This window comes from Triturus cristatus, chromosome 7 (assembly GCF_964204655.1).
Source record: "Triturus cristatus chromosome 7, aTriCri1.1, whole genome shotgun sequence".
Taxonomy (NCBI): domain Eukaryota; kingdom Metazoa; phylum Chordata; class Amphibia; order Caudata; family Salamandridae; genus Triturus; species Triturus cristatus.
Genome location: NC_140590.1, coordinates 1783603429 through 1783626210, shown reverse-complemented (window position 1 = coordinate 1783626210; position 22782 = coordinate 1783603429). Strand labels below are relative to the sequence as shown.

Below are 22782 nucleotides of genomic sequence, written 5' to 3'. Positions count from 1 at the left end.
AAGCTTCAGACTCATTAGCCTCGGAGGAACCTCAGATGAAGGTCAGTACTCCTTGTTAACATTCCTGAGTAATCCAAGTCTCATATGGAACCTCAGATGAAGGTCGGTACTCCTGTTTAACATTCCTGAGTAATCCAAGTCTCATATGGAACCTCAGATGAAGGTCGGTACTCCTAGGTAACATTCCTGAGTAATCCAAGTCTCATATGGAACCTCAGATGAAGGTCAGTACTCCTAGGTAACATTCCTGAGTAATCCAAGTCTCATATGGAACCTCAGATGAAGGTCAGTACTCCTAGGTAACATTCCTGAGTAATCCAAGTCTCATATGGAACCTCAGATGAAGGTCAGTACTCCTAGGTAACATTCCTGAGTAATCCAAGTCTCATATAGAACCTCAGATGAAGGTCAGTACTCCTAGGTAACATTCCTGAGTAATCCAAGTCTCATATGGAACCTCAGATGAAGGTCAGTACTCCTAGGTAACATTCCTGAGTAATCAAAGTCTCAGATGGATGGTGCTCTGTTTTCGGTGCAAACATTCCAACGATGAAACCCTTCTAATCCAAGAGGCTCACGGGCCACGTCAGCTTCAGGAGAGCAATCCGGGCTGCATCTAACCCCCTGTTTCATCCACTGCTTTGAGTCATAGAGCAGTATAAGACGTATGAAGTTACATATGAATAAGTCAGTCTTTCAAAGCAGGACTCATTTTGTATATGTATTAATTAAATTCAACACTATTAATCTTACTATGTTCTGCTACACAAGCATGGCTATGCGCAGCAACAAGTTCACAGTGACACGTTGTGAGCACCACTGAGGTCCTCACGCACAACCCCAAGGGCAAGTTTGCTAAACTGTCATGCAATGCAGGGCAGCAAGCAAAGTTGCTGCAGTACCAGGCATGAAAGAGAGAGCGGAATGTTCCATAATTCACAGAGATATAAAGTCTTTATGATCTCGCCTTGCGCTGGTGCACTGGTGCACTGTGTGCTGCCGAGTGACAATACAGGCCCCCTTGCACCGTAGTGCAAAGGTGCCTGCATTACAGGCAGGATTGCTTTTGAGCAGGAAGGGATCCTTCCTGCAAAACAACAACCCTAAGAGGCATCTTCCTCTTTCTAAGTGTGCTTGAATGCAGCACATGTGGTAAGAGGAACTAAAGAGAAGAATTACACATATCTCCTTGTCATGCCTCACTTGGGAAGGCGTAGCATTTTGACACATTCACAGGTTTACAAGTCCTTGAAAATCTGGGAATGCAACAAAACCCATGGGTGGATTCATGGAAAAGTCCATTTCCACCGATCAAACATCTCCGAAGATGAAATATAACGTAACTCAGCTCAAGCATCTGCTTGTGTACATTTCTTTACAAAGCCTTGCGTGGCTCTGTAAATATTACTGAAGCCTTTGTTGCACTTGAGTCACACAACTTTAAATTCTACCAGTCATGCATCCAACTGTATATGACACCATGTCATTCAGAAAATAAATCTGGTCACAGAGGCAATGTGTTACAATTAAATATATATATTATTATTTTGTAATTCAGCATGGAAGGTTTCAGAGTAAAACCAAAGTCATCCTAAAAACGTATTACAATGTTTAATTACAGGAGTTGCTCATGTGCCCACGTATAGATTCATTTATGAAAATTAGCAAACACAGCCATTAGATGAATATCCATCTGGGCTACCTTCAACCATAACCACCACCTAGCAACACTGAAATGGACTACTATTGTCACTATATCAGTTATTGGTACTTGTGGAATTATTGGTTGTGGTTTACTAGGATCTTTAAATCATCCTCAGTACTCATGGGTAGATTGATGCCAGTTTGTTGCCACTAGACTGTACCCTTTAAAGCAGGCAGGTGTGGAGTCCTGTCCAGGAGTAAGAAACTCCAGGAAGTATGTAATAATTGTATATCATTAGAAATATTTGCTACAATCAATACTAGGTTCTTTACAAATGAAACAGAAGTCATCCCATGAGAAGTAGCATTGGGAGGGGTGTGATGAAAGTTCCGTTGTATACTCATACAAGAGGTTTTGTGGCACTCTGTGTTTCAAGCTTTTTCAATAGGGTGTAGTTAACACTATAACATCATGGACTGTATCACAGTAAGTGCCCTGAGGGTGCAACACGCATTCACGCCTACCTTTTGGTCTCCAAATGGTCTTTGGTATTATAGAAGGGTCTGCAAATACTTGCCCAGACCCTTCTATAATATGGACTGTACTGGTGTACATTACACAATGACACAGTCACAAAAAGGCATTCTGTTATTTGTACAGGGACATCGCCCCATACAAAAGTTGAAACACCTTGTGTCCATGTCCGTTCTTATACACATGGGGGAGGAAGTTGTCAGGGGATGTACTGACTATGTGCAATACTGACGGGATGCACAGTGAGTGCACCCTGGAAGCTGACTCTCAGAAGGGGAGAAGGAAGTCACAGAAAGCTCCCGGGCATTCCAGTGCAGGTGGGTGCAGTGACTTGTTGCATCTATCGGCAGGTGATCTGTGACCACCGTTCAAATGCAGGCCAGTTGCCCTCTGCATAGCAAAAGGTGGAACAGGTGCTGTAGACTGCGAACCACCATTCATTAAAGCATTGACCCTCGTGCAGGCGCTAGCTCATGGGTGCCCCATTTGACAAGTAACAGATATAGTCGGTTCCTCATTTACTGCATGAACTTAGGGATGGAGATTTTGTTTTACTGTAGAATGATTTGACATTTTTTGTGTCTATGTATTACAGTAACTCAAAATTTCTGAAACATGGCATGCAACGGTGGGAGGCTTGGTTTATGAAGGCCTTAGAGCTAGCCATGTTCTTGTCAATCCTGTAGAATACACAATGCCAAAGGTGGTCGGCTGAATCCTAGAGGTCCTTGTTGTAGTGATTGGGCATGAACATTTAGAGCCTTTTACATAAAGTGCCCCATTGGTGCAACAGGCATGTGCAGTGTTTATTGTTTCCATTGGGCACTTAAATATTATGGAACAGGTCATAGGCACGTGTTAGGCCCATTCCATAATGCAGATAGTGCCGGCTCTACATGTAGCCCCAGCACAATGCAAAGGGGACTTTCCAACATTTGCCTGGGGGACTGGCCCCATGCAATTGATGGAACACAATGCCTCTTTGACCACATTGTCGTATGGACATGGGCGCAGAGGCAAAGCGACGGTCAGTAGGAGCACTCTGAAATGTGTAAACAAGGTTTCTAATTTAACCCCATGCATCCTCCTGCAGGCAGATGCAGCCCCTCCCTGCACTCGCTTCCATAGGAATTGGTATCCCCATTTTTAAAGCAGGCAGCGGTCCGCCTACAGTGTGAAAGATGGAGTGGCTGCTTCACCCAGTGGCTCTGCCTTTCACTCATGCCCCCACGTGCTCCATTGTAAACACATGCCACCATTGGACACTTCCATATCCATAGGTGCACCTGAAAGGTGCCTGAGGGGAGGGTTTAGACATTATAACCTAGACTTGCAGAATATTTGTCTTATTTCACTGATGGAGGGGCACAATCCTGCTTGAAATGAGTCTCCTCTTGGAGGTACATATTGAGATGTTTACAATGAAATACGGGTTGGGCTTCAGGCTTTCAGCAGTTCCACCATAACTCCACCATAATGTGCCAAATGATTGTGATGACCCTGATTTGCTCTTTTATTTGAAAAGTCCAATGCGTAACATTTAAAAAAAACACGATTCAGAGCCCTCAGCTTTGCAAATGAACGCTATTGGGCCTTGCAGGATTAAAGTGCCATATAGTCAATATGTAAAAAGAACAAACAAAGCATGTGAATATTGGGGAAATCTTTAGAAGATACCAGAATAACTGTATTGTTGATGACTGTATAATTATTTGAAGAAACATATCTCAAACAGCTGTTTATGGTATGCTGTACCTTTAAGTAGGTGTCTTGCCCACATTTAGTAAAAGGAACCTATATGTTTATAGGATTGAATGCACAATCCATTAATTTTGGTACCATTCGTCGACCACTGACAAAGTACCTACTAGGTTAGTGCTTCCCAAACTATTTTAGTACGACAAGTTTTTGAGATTACCTATCTTTAATGGACATGAGGCAGGCGATTTTATAATGCAAATACAGCATTGAGTGATAGTACACTGTCATTTATAGACAGCACATTTTCCAATGTAATTGCCACAAAATTTGCACAGACATATCGTTTTACTAATAACACTGTATTGCATACCAATGATAATGTCTGGAAATTGGGTTTCAGTGAATATTTATTATTTGCACATCACTAATTAATGTGTCTTGATTTGATCAGATCCTATTAAAATCTCTGTTTACATTAAACTTCAGAATTAAATTACTTTCCTAAATGCTGAACGTGTACAGTTAATTTATAGTTATTTACATTTTGTGGCACGTTAAGAAAAAATGGCATCCTTTAGTCTTTCCTTCCTTTCACACTTCATACCCCAGGAAGACTGCCACATAATTCACTTTACTTTTATTTCTCTGACAGCAAAGTGAGAGAAGATTGTAAACACCAGTCCCTGAGTTAAAATGTATAAGCAGAATAAGACATAGCCTGACATTTGACCTCAGATTTTAAACACAGCAAATGTGACAAGATAAATGCAGAATTCAAAGGCATCTTTATTTATTGCTTGGACGTTAGCGACCTACCAAAAAATGGCATGTGACCCACCAATGATTCATGACCCACAGTTTCGGAAACACTGTTCTAGATAATCCTGTGATGGTGTGGGTTACAAGCTCTGTAGAATTTTTTTTAACCAGTTGGAGAATTTGTTCGTAATCTCAATCAATGCATCACATGTAACTGGAGAAGTTGTTCTATGCTGTGTCAATAACATTATTTAGAGTGTTTACAGGCAAGTTCAAAGCAGAGTAAACGTATAAATGGAAACAGAATAATTAATCTTTTTTGGGTTATTACAGGGAGGTAAGTTATAGAGGCCCCTCCTTTACTCCCTAAACAACATTTGAGATAAAACATCAAATGTGATTAGCACCCATCATTTAGAAGATCTCATTAAAATTCATTGAAACATGAAATGTCCATTACAAATAGTAGAAGAAGCAGGTCCAAAATTTGCTTGTGGTCAAAATAATTGTTCTTTATTCATATAATATATTCAGATGTTTAAAATCCAAAGATCATACAAATGATTTTTTTAGCCAACGCGTTTCGTCTCTGTCGAGACTTCTTCAGGGCTCAGAGTTCAATATTTGTGATTCAATTTGAGATAATAATGACTGTGTCCGCGCTTCACGTGCAATTGCAGATCCTCCTAACAATTCCTGCTTAATAATGACAGGAGGAGAATTGTATACAGTCTCTTTTGTTACTGTTTATTCACAACTCTAAAAGAACTGCAATGCCCATAATGCAGGCTTTTGAAAACATGAAGTGACACCACAACTTAAAGGCATATAAGGTCCAGTATAAATTAGCTCCACCTCTTTTCTTGTTGCAAGAGAGATTCAGAGACCACGAATAAGTATCAACAGTAAAAAGAAAAAAGAAAAGTCCAAAGCAAAAGAGAAAGAAATCATTCCAAAATCCTCAAGGGTCTGCTATGAAACCATCAGGGTCCAACGATGGTCTCTCAGATCAAGGACTACGTCATTGACAGCACTAGAGACACAGAGATGAAAAAATTACAGCAGGAAGATAGTGGCTCTTGATTTTTACTTGTAAGTTTACTTCAAGGTATTTCACATTGACATATGGAAGCCCTGCTATGAATGTTATCAATTAATGCATACAACCATTGGGAATTGTACATTATCTATCATCTATGTTCTTTGTGCAGATATAATCACCATTGGGGTACTGCATCATCTGCGCTATGATCACTTATTTTGTTGTTAATGACACTTGATTGGAGTCAAAACATTACAAGATGCAACCTATATCAGTCGTGTGTTTTGTCTTCTTTGTAATTACTTTTGGTCTGATGAATAAGTCTGAGTAAGTCTGGGTTCCTTCTAAGACACATAAGAAGGAACTACTTTTGAATGAGTCTCTTGGGACAATTGTTATATTAATACATACCCGTGGGTGGGAAGACAAACTTTGTAGAACTATGCCAAAGTTGTAGTTTACGCATGACAGTGACCTCTAAATACCTCTTGAAACATCTTACCACACATAGCATAAGATGTAAGGGACAACTAGTGAATATAATATTAGTAAAAAAAGAAGTTAGTGCATCTTACCATATTAAAGTAGATACCATCCAGAGTGAAACTTATCCTCAATGTGTTGAGTGCCTTAACATCAGATACCCTCCTAAAAGATACCAAGCATAAAAGCATTACCAATTTAGCCAAAATAAGTGTAACTTACACAAAGTCATTATGCCCCCTAAGATTAAAACATCTCCAACACTTTATTGACCTCCTGCTTAATGTTATATTTAGGTTTAGGGAGACTGGACGATCTTCTGCCTTTCATAAGCCTACAGACCAAAGGATGTTTCCCAACCGGTTAAACTTCCAATTTATTCTGACCCGCTGGCAGAGTCGATCTGTACCCATAGTCAGTTTTGCATGATTTATCATTGTCCGCTAAAGTAGCTAAGAGGTAAAGAACAGTGATTACATCCCATGAAATGGGATCTACCCTTTCCACACACCCACTGCTCCAGGCCCCCATGATGACTTATAGGCCTTGACTGTGCTTTTAGACAAAGATGTTCTGATATAATCTGTGGTTTAAGTGCACTCAAGGGGAACCCAAGAATCAATAGACACCAGGAGTAATCTGTATTTGAAGGAACACAGGTCCCTAAGTAATAAGAGAAGAACCAATAGTCTGGAGAGACAAATATTATCCAGGATATGTCCAGCTGGATGTGTAGCAATCTTTTTATTCCAAAATCACACAATAAAATAGAAAAGATATCACCCCCCTGGGGTGATCCTGAACAGGTGTTAAAACCTAAGGTTCTGGGGAGAATATGGGGGGGAAATGCAGAAAAAGGATTGGATAATAAGCAAACCTTTACAACTGAACTGGATAATAAGGATGGGTTCTCCTGAGGGTAATCATTACTACCACTCTTACTAGCTTCCTGTGAATATGTGCCAGACACTTTGATCTCATTGAGAATGGGGGGGAACCATAGTGGGTTCTGTGAGACAAGCTTGTATGAAGGCATCCGTGGCCAATGCCTGTGGATCTGGTCTTCAGATAAATTATCTTGCTAAGAAAATGCACAGGATGAGGCATCCTAGACTGTACCAAAGGAGCAAGGAAATCTATTCTGAATCCCCTTACTGTGTGTAGTACTAAGGAATCCTGTGAAATGTGCTGACATTGTAAAGGAGTAAAGGTAACCAGCCTTCCACTTTCACCACAGGAAAGGATAGATCTCTGAACTTAGGCTCTTCTTCCTCTCATTTGTCCTCTGAATGGCATGAAACATCCACCTCTCCTCCTCTGGGGGCAAAAGATTAGTCTGGCGAGGGCACCCTGCTGTTCATAATAGGGCTTGAAGGACTGTGGAAGGCCAGCAAATTGGCCCGGGGGAGAAACCCGCCTGAAAATATGCATCAGTGAGAAGTGCACCTTGTCTAGTGATGTAAAACCATGTAAGTTTTTATTTCTTTTATGTATCTCCCTCCAAACAGAACACCCTGTGAGGAACACTCTGGTTCCTTAGGGTCTATCCTCAAAACAGAGACCTGCATTAGCTTTCCCCAGAAGCCATTCTGATCTGTCTCCAATCGGAAACAATGGCTGGGTCTGGCGCTTTCCCCGAAACACCACATCAACCTCTTCTGTCATACACAGTATTTTGGCTACCAGTTCTAGCACTTCAAACAATTTATCCTGACATGAATACCATGACTTAACAAAACCTTTTTTGGGGTCTTTCCTTGGCTAAATAGGATGCAGTCTTTCCATCTAGCACTGGAGTCTCCGGAGCCATTCCCAAAACAGTAGGTCTCAGGCACTCAGCTTTCATTTTCACTCTAGTAGTTCTGTAATCAGGGACATAATATGTGCTCTTATATATTCATCTGAAAAGGGGGGGAAGGACTCACTCTGGTGGGTTCAGGTGTTTTATTAGGCTCTGGTGAAAGAGAGCATTTCCTTCGGTATCCCCCAAAATATTTAGTTAATCAGATTTAGCTTTTTTAGGTTGTACCATATTCTTGTCATCATCTTTACCAAACGCATTAAACATAACATATGTACTCTTTACAGAGCATCTAATGGGATATTCAATCCAGTTTGGATAAAAATCCAAATTCCCCTGCAGGACAGCAACCTTCATCATGAGTGTGCCAGAGGAAATAGTGCACGTTGAGGAAAAATATGTGGTCCCAGAATACAAGCTGTGTTCGACACCCAAATATAGAAACAAGGATGGCAAATTCAGTGGAGTAATTTTGTGGAATGTGGTGGGCCTGCTTTCCAAGTTAGGAAACCCGGACTGGTTAAAGATAGTGGAGTGGTATTTAGATGTATGCTGTCAAGAGACCTGGCTGCTGGACCCACCTTACTTAGTTGGAAGCATTATTTTCCATGTCCTAGCGACACCTTTAACCCCTTCGACGCGCATGACGGAACGGTTCCGTCATGCACGTCGGTTGGGCTGTGCTTATGACGGAACCGTTCCGTCATGGCCCCGCCCGCGCTCAGAACCTTCAGCGTGGCGCGGAAATCCGCGCCGCGCTGAAGGGGTTAAAGGCAGGCCGGGCCAAAATGGGTCTGGCCACTTGTATTTCTGTGTCCCTGACTGAGGTAGCAGCCCAGAAGTTGCTCTCTCAACAAATTCTCATCTGCTCTTACTTATTCAAACTGACCAACTCATTTGATCTTCCTCTGATGAATTATTTCCACAACATTTTTGACCTGCTGTAACTAAGGTGGTGGATGAACTAGAAGACCTCCTGCATAAAACTCAAAGTGAGCATCAAAAGGAGCTATTGGCTGTTAGGGCAGGTGATTTTAATGTTCAAATATGTGATATTAATTTGCTTGAATCCTGTGGAATTAGTAATTAATTGGAAAAGCCCCTTATACATTTTAGACATACCCCCTACGGGGATGCTTTAAACAGGGTTGTTGGGTAAAACTCCCACCAGTTTGCTCAGGAATTTACTGATACGGTTCACAAACAAAAACCTTCATATGTCGGGCTGGTGTAAGCTTGGTGATTGATTACGTCCTCATTTCAAAGACTGTTCGAGCAGCTATAAATGGTTTTAATGTACTGGCATGTTGTAAAAGTGACCATAACCCTCTAATATTTGGCATTAAATTAGGACTGGGCAAAACTACATAGCATATGATAGGTTATAAGAAAATTAAGGGATTGACTATAAAATGGGGGGAAATTGATAAGGATAAATTCTTTAGAGATTTTTGGATAATTAATCATACTCAAATAGATCTTACTCTTCTGAATAAAGCAAATCCCCTGGTCATTAGACAGGCTTATTCCTCTCTAACAGACTATATGGCTGAAAGGTTAACAAAAGGATAGAACATGACCTAGTAAAAGCCCCCAGTGGATTACCAAGGCATGTTCGTAAGCCCATAGACTTCTTAAACAATGCTTAAGGCTCATTCCCGGGATCAGGAATGAATTAGGACAGGAAGGAGATTCTATAAGGAAGAAAAGGCCTGGCAAGACCTTAAAATAGCATCCGCTATGAAAGATGTAAGAGCCTGGAGATGGTTAATTTACCCGACCTGTCAGGAGAGGACACCCCCAAAGTTGAGATCTTTATATGGCTGACAATTGGGTGGAATACTTCTTGAAAATGTTTAGTAATAGTGAAAAGAGAGTCAATGAGACGGGGGTGAAACCCTAATGGGTCAAGATCAGGACTTGGTGGTTACCCTCAGGAAGACAATTGAGTTCTCAGTTGTTATTCCGGCCATATTAAGCCCAAGGTCCAGATATGATTCCGTCTGATATTTATGAATCTCTGCCGCAATTCTGGGGACTTTGAATTGCAAATGCTTTAAGGTCCACTCTAGTTGGTCCCATAGTTAAACATGGCAGGAGGCGATTATCATCCCCATTTTTAAGAAGGGTGACAATGGCCAGCCACACTGCTATCGCCCAATTTGTTTGCTGGATAGTTTGTTAAAAATTCTTGGTAGAGTAACACTAGCCAAACTCGAAAATTGGGTAGCAGAAACACACTATCTATCTGAGGCTTAGTTTGGGTTCCATCTAGGCCTGGTCACAATTGAGCAGACCCTGAATTTAACAGTCCTTGTGCAAAGATACACAAAAGCAGAAAAAAAGGATGCATCCATCTTGCCTTTATGAACCTCACATGTGCACTTGATACAGTCAATAGGTCAAATTTTTGGGTCACCATGGTAAATTTGTGGGATGATACTTCAATTATAATGCTCCTTCGCAGGCTTCACACTGATACCTCAAGCAAAAGTCTGATATAGCAGTGATGAGGAACTTACAGAGGTTTTTTCGTCAGTATTTAGGATGAGGCAAGGCTGTGTTCTTATTCCCTTCCTCTTCTGTTCCAGAATAATAATGGTCTTGAGGATTTTCTCTGTCACACAGGGAGAGATTTACCAAAAATTGGACAGCGTCAGGACCCTGTTCTAGTCTATGCTGATGACACAGACCTCATAGCCAGAACAGCCAACGCCTTCAATCTTTGTTGCATGCCTTTAGCACCTTCATGACTAATCTGGGCCTTCAGACAAATAGAATAAAGTCCTTTATAAGGACGTGTGGCCTACAGTTAACTAAAATGAGGAAATTTGTGCTTGGTGACTCGGAGATTATAAAAGTTCCCAGTTTTACATATTTAGGTGTGCCTCTAGATGTTGGTCTTAACTGCAAATTTAATTTAAGTGTTAGAATTTCCAACGGTTGGGGCAAAGACGAATGAAACAACTATTATATATTTTTAGAAAAAGAAGTGCCTTTGCATCGCCACATTTGGGGATGGTGCATGGGGGTATTCTAACAGTAATTGTTTACAGACTATAGAAAATATAGAAGACGACATCCAAGTGCAGCCTTTGTTACTCTGGCTCAGAGTATGAAACGATGAAGAGGATCGTTTTTGTAGATCCATGCTGGCCGACTATTTAGCCATGGATAGGGCCTTAGATATACCATTGCTCAAATACATCAGATATACTTTTACACGGGGCTTGGCTTGGACGGCACAGCTAATGGCTGCGTCGGATCGGAGAGAAAGAACACCGCTCCTGATGTGCATGCAAGTGCGAGGAGTATAAAAATGGAAAATCTGTGCATCGGAAACACCACTGCCAAGGGGGCACCACCGCTACAATCTCCAGTGCCTGAGAGGGAAGGAAAACCCCGGCGGACACTCTGGAGAAAAAGAGCAAGAAGCTGAGGAACATAGCGACCCAGTTTTTTCAAATGTGAAACTGAAACCTAAGAGGAAAACCGCCGAGAGCTGTGGACACCGCAAGCACCGCCAGACGAGGGGCATGCTGAAGGATGCGAGCAGGTAACAGAAAGCACACTGCACCTTGAACGGCAACTTTAGCAGAAAGGCTGAACAATTGAGCAGATGGTGAGGTCCAGACAATGCTGCCTGCCTCTCCCTCGTGGTAAAAGAATGAGCCTGCTAGCGCAAACCACCATCCCTACCAGCTGCCATCGTTAGCGCGAACTGCACAGAGCGCAGACGTAAAATCAGCGCCAAGCGATACCGGGAAGGGCCCAGCTGCCCAACCCATCATCTTCAAGCAACTGAGGGCCGAACACACAGAAGCTATCCTTAATCACTCACGGAAAAACCACCTGATCATATGGAATGGACACAAGATCATCTTCACTCAAGACTACTCCAAGACCACAGTAGACACCAGGAAAGGGTTCCTTGCACTACGCAATAAACTCAGAAGCAGGAATATGCAGTTCTCCTTCGTTGGCCCCACCAAATTCAGGGTAGCTGACGGAGGGAGACAGCACTACTTCAATGACCCTGGGGAGCTTGCGTCTTTTCTGTAAGGCTCGACAATTCAAGATATGGAGGCTTCCCAATCTGCCTCTAGCAAGAGAAGATCGTCTTCAGACCCTGGCTCGTGATGTAGAGGCAGCAACAACCGCCTTTGATAGCATCACGAGACCCACAGCTAATATGGAAACTTAACCAACACCTATCTCTTTAGCTACCCTATCATCTACCTCATGAACCACCTCAGTAGCTACCTCGTGTGAATATGCAATCTACGATGCTGTACCCACGACAAGTGAAGTTATTAAGGTTTCTATGTCATTACACTCATATCCTTTAAACTTGCTATAACATGACTCTGGCTAGAGGGCTAGGAATCTACGATATCTATGACGGGAAACGTCAAACATGATCTACCTCAGTAGCTACCTTGTGTGAAAAGGAACCCTAAAATGTTGTACCCAGGACAAGTGAAGATATTACTCTTTCTATGACATTACACTAGTATCCTTTAAACTGGCTATAACATGACTCTGGGTAGGGGGCAAGGTATCTACGATATCTATGACTTGAAAGTTCAAACAACTTCAGCCTCATGGCCGGAGTGCTTACTTCGGTCTCGGTGCCTTGCAGGTAACCATGCCAGGCATACACGTGGGGAGACTAACGATACAGTTTACCGATCAGTTACTCTCCAAGAGACGGAATGACGACCCTGCTGTCGCACCTCCGACATACGAGGTCTGCAGGGAGGTGAGGGTTGGGAGGGGGAGTGGGGAGTGGGTGGGGGAGAACCCCAGTGGTTGCAGAATGCTTCACGTACTGTTGGGCTTCTTAGTCTGTGCTTTCTCTACTTTCTTTAATTTCTAGCTTTTTTTTCTTACCTTTATCTCGCCTATAAATGGTGGGTGGCACTTCTTATTGTATGACCAAGAAGGGAGGTCCGGTCCGCAAGTCTACCAGAAAAGGCTTCCCAGAGTGTACTTGAGACACATGGAAAACACATCTGAAACAGGTCTAGGGGGGAGAGGGAGCGTCCTCCTAGCATCACTTTTCCCCTCCTGGACCCAGATAGCAATTGGGTGATCCATGAGAAATAGTGCCGTTGTATCGACCACACAACATCCCACCTGATGGCTTGCAATAACACACTCACCCTGGCAACTGACCTCAACATAGTGTCCCTAAACGTTAAATGTCTTAACCACCCAATCAAACAACAGAAAATTCTAGATTACCTTGCCAAAAACCAAAGGGGATATAGTCCTTCTACAAGAAACTAAGCTGACTGGGGAAGACGCAAAACTCATTAGAGGTAACTGGATCTCATAGATGGCTTGCTTGCCTGCTGTTAAAAAAAACGGGGGGTAATTACCCTGTTATCGAAAAGATCCAACATCTCACTAGATTCACAGTCCTATGACAATGAGGGCACACTCCTGGTCACACACCTGATAAGGGGAGAAGAGTCAATTCACGTAGCAATCATATACGGCCCTAACATGGACGATAAAGCCTTCTGGTCGAAGGTGTCCAGCACGTTGGAAAGGTTCCCCCAAAACAACCTCATGGTGGTAGCAGGGGATTTCAACATCCCTTTAGATCACATAACAGATAGACAATCCACCTACCAATACCACCCCACGAGCTCACATGCTGCACTTAAAACCCTATGCTCCAAATATAACCTTAAGCACGCGTGGCGTCTCCAGCACCCAGACACCAGAGACTACACCCTCTATTCTAACCCACACAACTCCTACACCAGGTTAGACTATATCCTCATTTCCGGTTCACACACACGACTAATCAAACACACAGACAGAGCCCCTAGACTGGTGTCGGACCAATTGTGTATTAGCCTAAAACTGTCTGGGTGTCACAATGAGGATGTTCCAAAGAGATGGCGCTTTAACAGCAATGCACTCTCAGACCCTGCTGATAAAAAAAAGATTGAGGGGGTTATAACAGATTACCTTAAACACAATGACACTCCAGACACTAGCACTACTACGCTCTGGGATGCACTAAAAGCTACCATCAGAGGTACACTAATTGGAATAAAGACAAAAATCAATAAGAGGTCCAACTTGAGATTAAACCAGCTAGAACAGGAGATCAAAAGTTTGGAGCAAGCCCACGCTACTTCCATACAGAATAGCGAGCTTCTTGCATCACTAACACAAAAAAATATGAGTACAACAAAATCCTAAGTGAAAGGGCAGGTCTATGGGTTAATAAATTTAGAGCTCTCAATCTATGCGAAGCTAACAAAGCGGGGAAATTGCTTGCTTCCTATCTCAAACACAAATGCAACCAGTTCGCTATCTCATCCATTAAAGACCCTGACAACAGAAAACATACCAAACACAAAGATATCCTTAGAATCTTCAAAGAGTTCAATCAGGAAGAATGAACAGCCCCTGAACTTAGATTAATGTACCAAATACCTCTAAAAACTCAATTTGCTGCAGCTAAACAAAGAAGAGAAAAATAAGCTAGGTCAGGAAATTAGTTACACAGAGATTGAAATGGCAGTCAGATCCCTAAAAGACAATAAGGCCCCTGGCCTGGACGGGTTTACAGCCTCCTTTTACAAAACCTTCCTAGAACAACTAAAACCAACAATGAAACAAATTTTTAACCACACAGCTACTAAAGGCTCCACGCCACAAACTATGACGGAAGCTAACATAATAGTCATCCCGAAAGAAGGGAAGGACCATCTCTCAACGAAAAACTATAGGCTTATATCCCTGATTAACGTAGACTGCAAAATTTACGCTAAGATCCTAGCGGTCAGACTCAACTCGGTTCTCCCAAAACTAATAAGCAACTCCCAAGTAGGCTTCCTCCGTACTCGCATGTCTAACGATAACACCCACCCGGTGTGCCACATATTAGAGCATGCCGCCATTAAGGCTGAACCGGTAGTAGCAATCACCTTAGATGTCGAGAAGGCCTTCGACAGGGTTTCTTGGGCTTTCCTAGGACGCTGCATGCAAGCCTTCAACCTAGGAGAGGACTATATTCGCATGGTTATGGCCCTCTATAGAAATCCATCTGCCCGTATTGTCGTTAATGGGTCGCTCTCTGAGCCTTTCACGCTACAACAGGGGTGCCCACTATCCCCATCCTTATTTTTGCTAGCATTAGAAACCCTTATCAAGGACATCAAAGCAAACACTAACATTAAGGGGGTGGAAATCAATGGCGTCCAAATAAAACTTGCCGCCTACGCAGATGACATACTAACTGTAACAGAACAACCAAGGTCAACAATTTATGCCCTGATGGACACAATACCTAGATACTCCAGCCTCTCGGGGTACAAACCCAACAGATAGAAATCAAAACTTAAGCCACTAAACAGTTACTGCACAAGAGATATCCTTGGAGAGTCGGGGCTAACATGGCAAACAGGATACATCAAATACTTAGGCATTGAATTTGGTAACAACATGATAGAGACCCTACACCAGAATGAGAAAACACTATTAGAGAAAATAAAGAAGCTTCTGGAAGCATGGTCACCACAATTCATTACATAGTGGGGCAGAATAGAGACAATCAAAATGATGATCACCCTGATGGTTAACTACCTCATCAGTATGCTCCCGCTCCTCCTTACAGACGACTTGCACTGCGAAATAGATAACCTCATATCTAACTTCCTTTGGCGCAGAAAAAAGCAAGGAGCAGTATCAAAAAACTAAGGCTAGATAAAACACTAGGAGGGGTGAACTTAGCGGATTTCAGGCTATATCAGTTGGCTTTCCTGGCTAAACAAGGCTCTTACTGGATTACTCCACCTGCCGGCTACACCCCGGCATGGCTAGAGGTTGAGAGGGCCATTCTTAATAATCTAAGCCCCCTTGCACTCCTAACAACAAATGGATTATACCCAACTACCTCCAAATCCATTTTTAAAAACACAAGAGTAGCACTACTTAAGGTCGATAAAAAGCTGGAGTATAGTATTAAAGGGTCTAAATTGGAACCACTCTGGGCCAATAGCAAGATAAGGTACAAAGGCAAAAGCCTAACCCTGGACACATGGATTAGGAAAGGAATACTCTTCCCCCATCAACTAGAAAACAACACATATCCAATTACATTCTCAGCCCTCCAGGCGAGGTATGGTCTGGCGGACTTGGAGTTTTACAACTTCTTACAAATTAGATCGGCCCTCACAAAAGGCAAACTATCTACCGCCCAACCGTCAATCTCCTTATTTGTGACAAATATTAACACACTGGTCCACCAAGTCTCGCAAGTATACAAACTCCTCCGACCAAAATCCTCTACACTTAATGGTAAGGTTATAGCCTTCTGTGGGCAACTGCACCCAGAGCCACCAAAAGAACAGGACTGGGCCGCAATATGGAGATCCGTCTCACGTAACAAGATCTCCCTGGTTCTCTCCCAAACCAAATTCTGGCTACTACACAAGGCATTTTGGACTCTGGCCAGACTATTTGCACTAGGGCTGAGAAAGGATGCAATATACTGGAATTGTAATCGAGAGACAGGGGACTAGCCCACCTTATCTTTCAGTGTACAGTACTCAAATCATTTTGGGACAAAGTCTTTGCCCTCATAAGTGGTGTTTTTGAGTGTACTATGGTCAGAGACTCCTTCAACTTGCCCACGGCATGCATAAACACAAAATTCAGAAATGATTCTGACAAAAACTTACTGGACCTGCTACTAACCTCGGCAGTGAAAATGGTTCTTGCCAATTGGAAGGACAGTACTAAGACTACATACAAGAGCTGGTTAAACTGGATCATCCATCCCAGAGGGGCGGACAACATAGTACTACAAAACTCCCCCTGGAAGCCGTCTTCCAGGTCGTTATGGAACTCATTGGACACGTTTCTAGACTCTTATGAACCCCCATGAACAAAGCCCTCACCACAGAAACAAAATTGGTGACCTCAAAGCCATTGCACCTGTACTATTGTAAGTAAGCGAAACATTCTTTATTATGCATACCAGTACGTCAAAGTATGTAAAGTATGTAAAGTTGCCAATGTTGTTCCCATGTGCCAAAATATGTATCGTCTAACCGTGCCCGTCCCCCTCTCTCCTCTACTCCTTTCTCTTACTTTCCCTCTTCCTTAGCCTGCCCTTTTCTCTTCTACCACTGGACGCCTGATTGGGCTCATGGGGTCCTTAAAGGCACATTACACATGTTTTATATGCACATGTAAATTTGGACACCCTCGCTTAACCGAGTATATGTTTTCTGTATACCCTGTGAAAACCAAGAAAGTATTTAAAAATAAAAAAAAAAAGAGATACTTTTGCACTGTTAGGCATTCCAGAATATTTTCACTTATCAGATACCCTCACATTCATACCCAAAATGAAATAGCTCCAATACATTAAAACAATCCGTGTAACAGATAGTCATGACAGTAGAGGACCTGCAAGAACCCTTATATGCCTAATTACATCCTACACGGTATCTCCAAATAATTTCACAAGAGCCAAATAAATTTCTACTGGCCAGATTCCACCTAAATACCATGCACTTTCTGGCTGCATTTCCTATCCAGGGTACTTGGGTCTCCTCACTTCCCCTTTGCCCCTGTAATGGGCTCTGCACTCTGTATACTACACAAAGGGGGCAGTTTATTTGTCCAACCTTAAAAGTATCAGGAATCAGACCCCACAAACTAGCTTTTAGTTATCTGCATAATTTCGGAAGTGAATTGTTCATTTACGCAGTGCTGAATTTTATTCTGAGTGCCCACTGCGTCCGTAGGAATTAGTGACCGAGAGGGGGAGTTTCCTCTGCTCGACATCGTCTCGGTCACGGGACCAACCGACACCCGGTCTGTGGCCCTGATGGACCAATTAGGATGTGACAGAACACCGTTCAGTTGCATTCCTACATTTTTCAGTTGGAGCATGCATTTCAGCCGTAAACTGGCCAGAATGCATGCTTCCATTGAAAAATGGCGGGTGCATTTCTTCCCTGCACCCCGTGGCAGGCCCCTTTAAGGTGCTGGGAACAACAGGGGGGCCCCATAGGTGCCCCTTCATCCTCCAACCTGAGGCCATGCACCAATCGAGTCGAGATACAACAGCCTTTCTATGTCAGAAAGGCCGACACAGAAAGGCTGCCGAAATCCAACATTGTAATCCCAATGGTGGAAAGAGCCGCCCTTGGGATTACTGACAGCATTCTGACTGGTGGACGGGCTTTCCGAGCCTGCTGGAAGCCAGTCGGAATGACCGGTCGGATTCCTTTCCAACTGCCTCTATTGTAATGAGGGGGGTGGAAAGGAATCCAACCGGCACATTACGATGCTGTAGGAAAGGCTGCGACCAACGGTCGGAGCCTTTTCCGATAGCATCATAATCGTCCCCTTAGAATTTGTTCCAGGTCTTTATAATAGTTCCCACTAGCTCAGGCCCATTAAATGGCATTACTGACACTTTTTAGCCCACATTTTAGGACTTTTTGAGGTTTTTGCTGTTTTATGGGGTTTTTTAGCAGCATGAAATGTCTTAAATATATATGGGGTATTTTCTTGATGCATGTCCTATTATTAGTTTATTTTTCAATATTTGTACTGCACACGTTTATGGTTCATTTGAACCAAAATAAAGTTAATTATCTATTTATTGAGTGTGCATAAGTGAGTTAGTATCACAGTGTTTACTCTTGGTTAATTCCCTTCCCTTGATTTAAACAGATAGGAGGAAATGGCTGTAACCACTGACTAGGAAATAGGATATTGATATAGAAACAGAAGAGTCTAAGAACTCATATAGGTTTTGCTTACAAAAGCTCCTCCTTCTTTGAGACATTATCATCACATATCTCTTTTTCCTGGAGGTTATAATTAATTGTTTTGTGCACTTATATCTTTTTTTCTTAGGAGAACAGAACCCTCACAATCTTTTATTCCTTTTTTTTGTTTTAAGGTAATAGGAATATTTAAAGTAATTTATCAGCAATAATAATGTACATATAGAACTTGTGCCAGCTAAGGCTTGATGAATGACAAAAAAGCAAAATGAAATGAACAGGAGCCGCCAAAGCTGACAACATGCAATTAAGACATTAACTTGCACCTGCCAGTGAAACTGGCAGGGAAACGAAGAAACCCAAAGTAAACAAAGTTTTACTACAACGTCATGCCTGATGGAAGCCTCTGTTCACCAGAGCACAGAAGGTGTAATTCAGGGATTAACTCACTCAAGCATGAGTAAAACAAACAAAGGATAAAGCAGTAGAAACGCTTAAGGGAAGCATTTGCGCCAAGCGTGGAAGGTGCAAGTAAACTAAATACACTCACATTTCTGATGGAAGGAAGGTGCTCTCGGAGGAGCAAAAGTAAAAAACCTTCACAAATGAATCAGAGAAAGCAATACAATTCATAAATCGATCGATATAAAGCACCAGTAAATTGAATAGGTATTCACAACACTTACCGTAGTGAGCAACAGCAAAAGAGGTGGAGCTAATATGACTGGACCTTGTGTTGTCACTTCCTGTTTTCAACAAAATACATTATGAGCATTGTAGTCCCCCAAAAGTTGTGAATAAACAGTAAGAAAAAGAGACTGCAAAATATGAGCCAATGTCTTGCAATAAAATGTGTGAAGAAAGATCATGTAGTAAAGAAATACGTGTTATTTGTACCCTGTCCACACACAGAGGGCCAGTGATCTCGTACGAAGTTTAAATGACTGAGGGGCATATTTACAAGGATCTATCGCCGAGTCAACGCACTTTATCGTAGCCAAAGAAGCACTAAACTTATCGCCCCAATCACAAGCTGGTGTTAACATCCCACAGCACCAGTTTACCCGCTATAGCAGCTGCAAAAAACATCGCCACAGATGACCCCCGCAACTATCGCTAATGAGATGCAGAGTAGGCGTTCCTGTGCCAAAATCCTGGACAACACCACTCTACAACATTTTCAACGACCAGCCAGATCTGCGATAAGAACACAAAACAGGCGATAAGGCGCATTAGCATCAGGAAAATAACACCTGCTCTGACCTGGTGCAAAGTCGGACGACAGCCTGCACCACAAAATGGAGCCCAGCCCAGAGCCACACCTGAAGAACAACAGATGCACCCGGGCAACTGAACATGCAGCCCGGAGCCCCAATAGGCCAACAACAACCACCACCACCACCCCCAGGACCGCCGATCCCCCCACCCCCCACCCGGACCAACACTGAGGCAGCGCAGACAAAGACAGCGACCTGCTGAAAACGCACCAACCTCACAGACCCAACACCTGGGAAGGCCATTGCCCACCACAAGCTCCAAAGGACTACCATCCTACGCATCCTGACCATCATTACCCAACAGGCCGACGGCATCAACACAGTGGACAACCAACATCCCACCCCACACCAAGCTGCTGGCTGTGCTGCACCTGTAGGCCTCTGGTACCCCCCAACCAACAACCGGCAGAGTCGGAGGAGTCTCACAGCCAGCCGCATCCAAGTCCCCCACACCTGTCCTGGATGCCTATGACAATGAGGGCACACTCCTGGTCACACACCTGATAAGGGGAGAAGAGTCAATTCACGTAGCAATCATATACGGCCCTAACACGGACGATAAAGCCTTCTGGTCGAAGGTGTCCAGCACGTTGGAAAGGTTCCCCCAAAACAACCTCATGGTGGTAGCAGGGGATTTCAACATCCCTTTAGATCACATAACAGATAGACAATCCACCTACCAATACCACCCCACGAGCTCACATGCTGCACTTAAAACCCTATGCTCCAAATATAACCTTAAGCACGCGTGGCGTCTCCAGCACCCAGACACCAGAGACTACACCCTCTATTCTAACCCACACAACTCCTACACCAGGTTAGACTATATCCTCATTTCCGGTTCACACACACGACTAATCAAACACACAGACAGAGCCCCTAGACTGGTGTCGGACCAATTGTGTATTAGCCTAAAACTGTCTGGGTGTCACAATGAGGATGTTCCAAAGAGATGGCGCTTTAACAGCAATGCACTCTCAGACCCTGCTGATAAAAAAAAGATTGAGGGGGTTATAACAGATTACCTTAAACACAATGACACTCCAGACACTAGCACTACTACGCTCTGGGATGCACTAAAAGCTACCATCAGAGGTACACTAATTGGAATAAAGACAAAAATCAATAAGAGGTCCAACTTGAGATTAAACCAGCTAGAACAGGAGATCAAAAGTTTGGAGCAAGCCCACGCTACTTCCATACAGAATAGCGAGCTTCTTGCATCACTAACACAAAAAAATATGAGTACAACAAAATCCTAAGTGAAAGGGCAGGTCTATGGGTTAATAAATTTAGAGCTCTCAATCTATGCGAAGCTAACAAAGCGGGGAAATTGCTTGCTTCCTATCTCAAACACAAATGCAACCAGTTCGCTATCTCATCCATTAAAGACCCTGACAACAGAAAACATACCAAACACAAAGATATCCTTAGAATCTTCAAAGAGTTCAATCAGGAAGAATGAACAGCCCCTGAACTTAGATTAATGTACCAAATACCTCTAAAAACTCAATTTGCTGCAGCTAAACAAAGAAGAGAAAAATAAGCTAGGTCAGGAAATTAGTTACACAGAGATTGAAATGGCAGTCAGATCCCTAAAAGACAATAAGGCCCCTGGCCTGGACGGGTTTACAGCCTCCTTTTACAAAACCTTCCTAGAACAACTAAAACCAACAATGAAACACATTTTTAACCACACAGCTACTAAAGGCTCCACGCCACAAACTATGACGGAAGCTAACATAATAGTCATCCCGAAAGAAGGGAAGGACCATCTCTCAACGAAAAACTATAGGCTTATATCCCTGATTAACGTAGACTGCAAAATTTACGCTAAGATCCTAGCGGTCAGACTCAACTCGGTTCTCCCAAAACTAATAAGCAACTCCCAAGTAGGCTTCCTCCGTACTCGCATGTCTAACGATAACACCCACCCGGTGTGCCACATATTAGAGCATGCCGCCATTAAGGCTGAACCGGTAGTAGCAATCACCTTAGATGTCGAGAAGGCCTTCGATAGGGTTTCTTGGGCTTTCCTAGGACGCTGCATGCAAGCCTTCAACCTAGGAGAGGACTATATTCGCATGGTTATGGCCCTCTATAGAAATCCATCTGCCCGTATTGTCGTTAATGGGTCGCTCTCTGAGCCTTTCACGCTACAACAGGGGTGCCCACTATCCCCATCCTTATTTTTGCTAGCATTAGAAACCCTTATCAAGGACATCAAAGCAAACACTAACATTAAGGGGGTGGAAATCAATGACGTCCAAATAAAACTTGCCGCCTACGCAGATGACATACTAACTGTAACAGAACAACCAAGGTCAACAATTTATGCCCTGATGGACACAATACCTAGATACTCCAGCCTCTCGGGGTACAAACCCAACAGATAGAAATCAAAACTTAAGCCACTAAACAGTTACTGCACAAGAGATATCCTTGGAGAGTCGGGGCTAACATGGCAAACAGGATACATCAAATACTTAGGCATTGAATTTGGTAACAACATGATAGAGACCCTACACCAGAATGAGAAAACACTATTAGAGAAAATAAAGAAGCTTCTGGAAGCATGGTCACCACAATTCATTACATAGTGGGGCAGAATAGAGACAATCAAAATGATGATCACCCTGATGGTTAACTACCTCATCAGTATGCTCCCGCTCCTCCTTACAGACGACTTGCACTGCGAAATAGATAACCTCATATCTAACTTCCTTTGGCGCAGAAAAAAGCAAGGAGCAGTATCAAAAAACTAA

General features: G+C 42.9%; 1 long non-coding RNA gene across 1 annotated transcript in view; it reads right to left on the bottom strand.

Annotated features, from left to right (window-relative positions):
- Window positions 1-5082: 5082 nt before the first annotated feature.
- Window positions 5083-22782, bottom strand: part of LOC146813110 (uncharacterized) — a 121532-nt gene continuing 103832 nt past the window's right edge. The window contains exons 6-7 of the long non-coding RNA XR_014966012.1: window positions 6257-6329; window positions 5083-5672 (exon numbers count right to left, since the gene is read on the bottom strand). This is a non-coding gene — a long non-coding RNA (uncharacterized LOC146813110). The remainder of the gene's footprint in view (window positions 5673-6256; window positions 6330-22782) is intronic.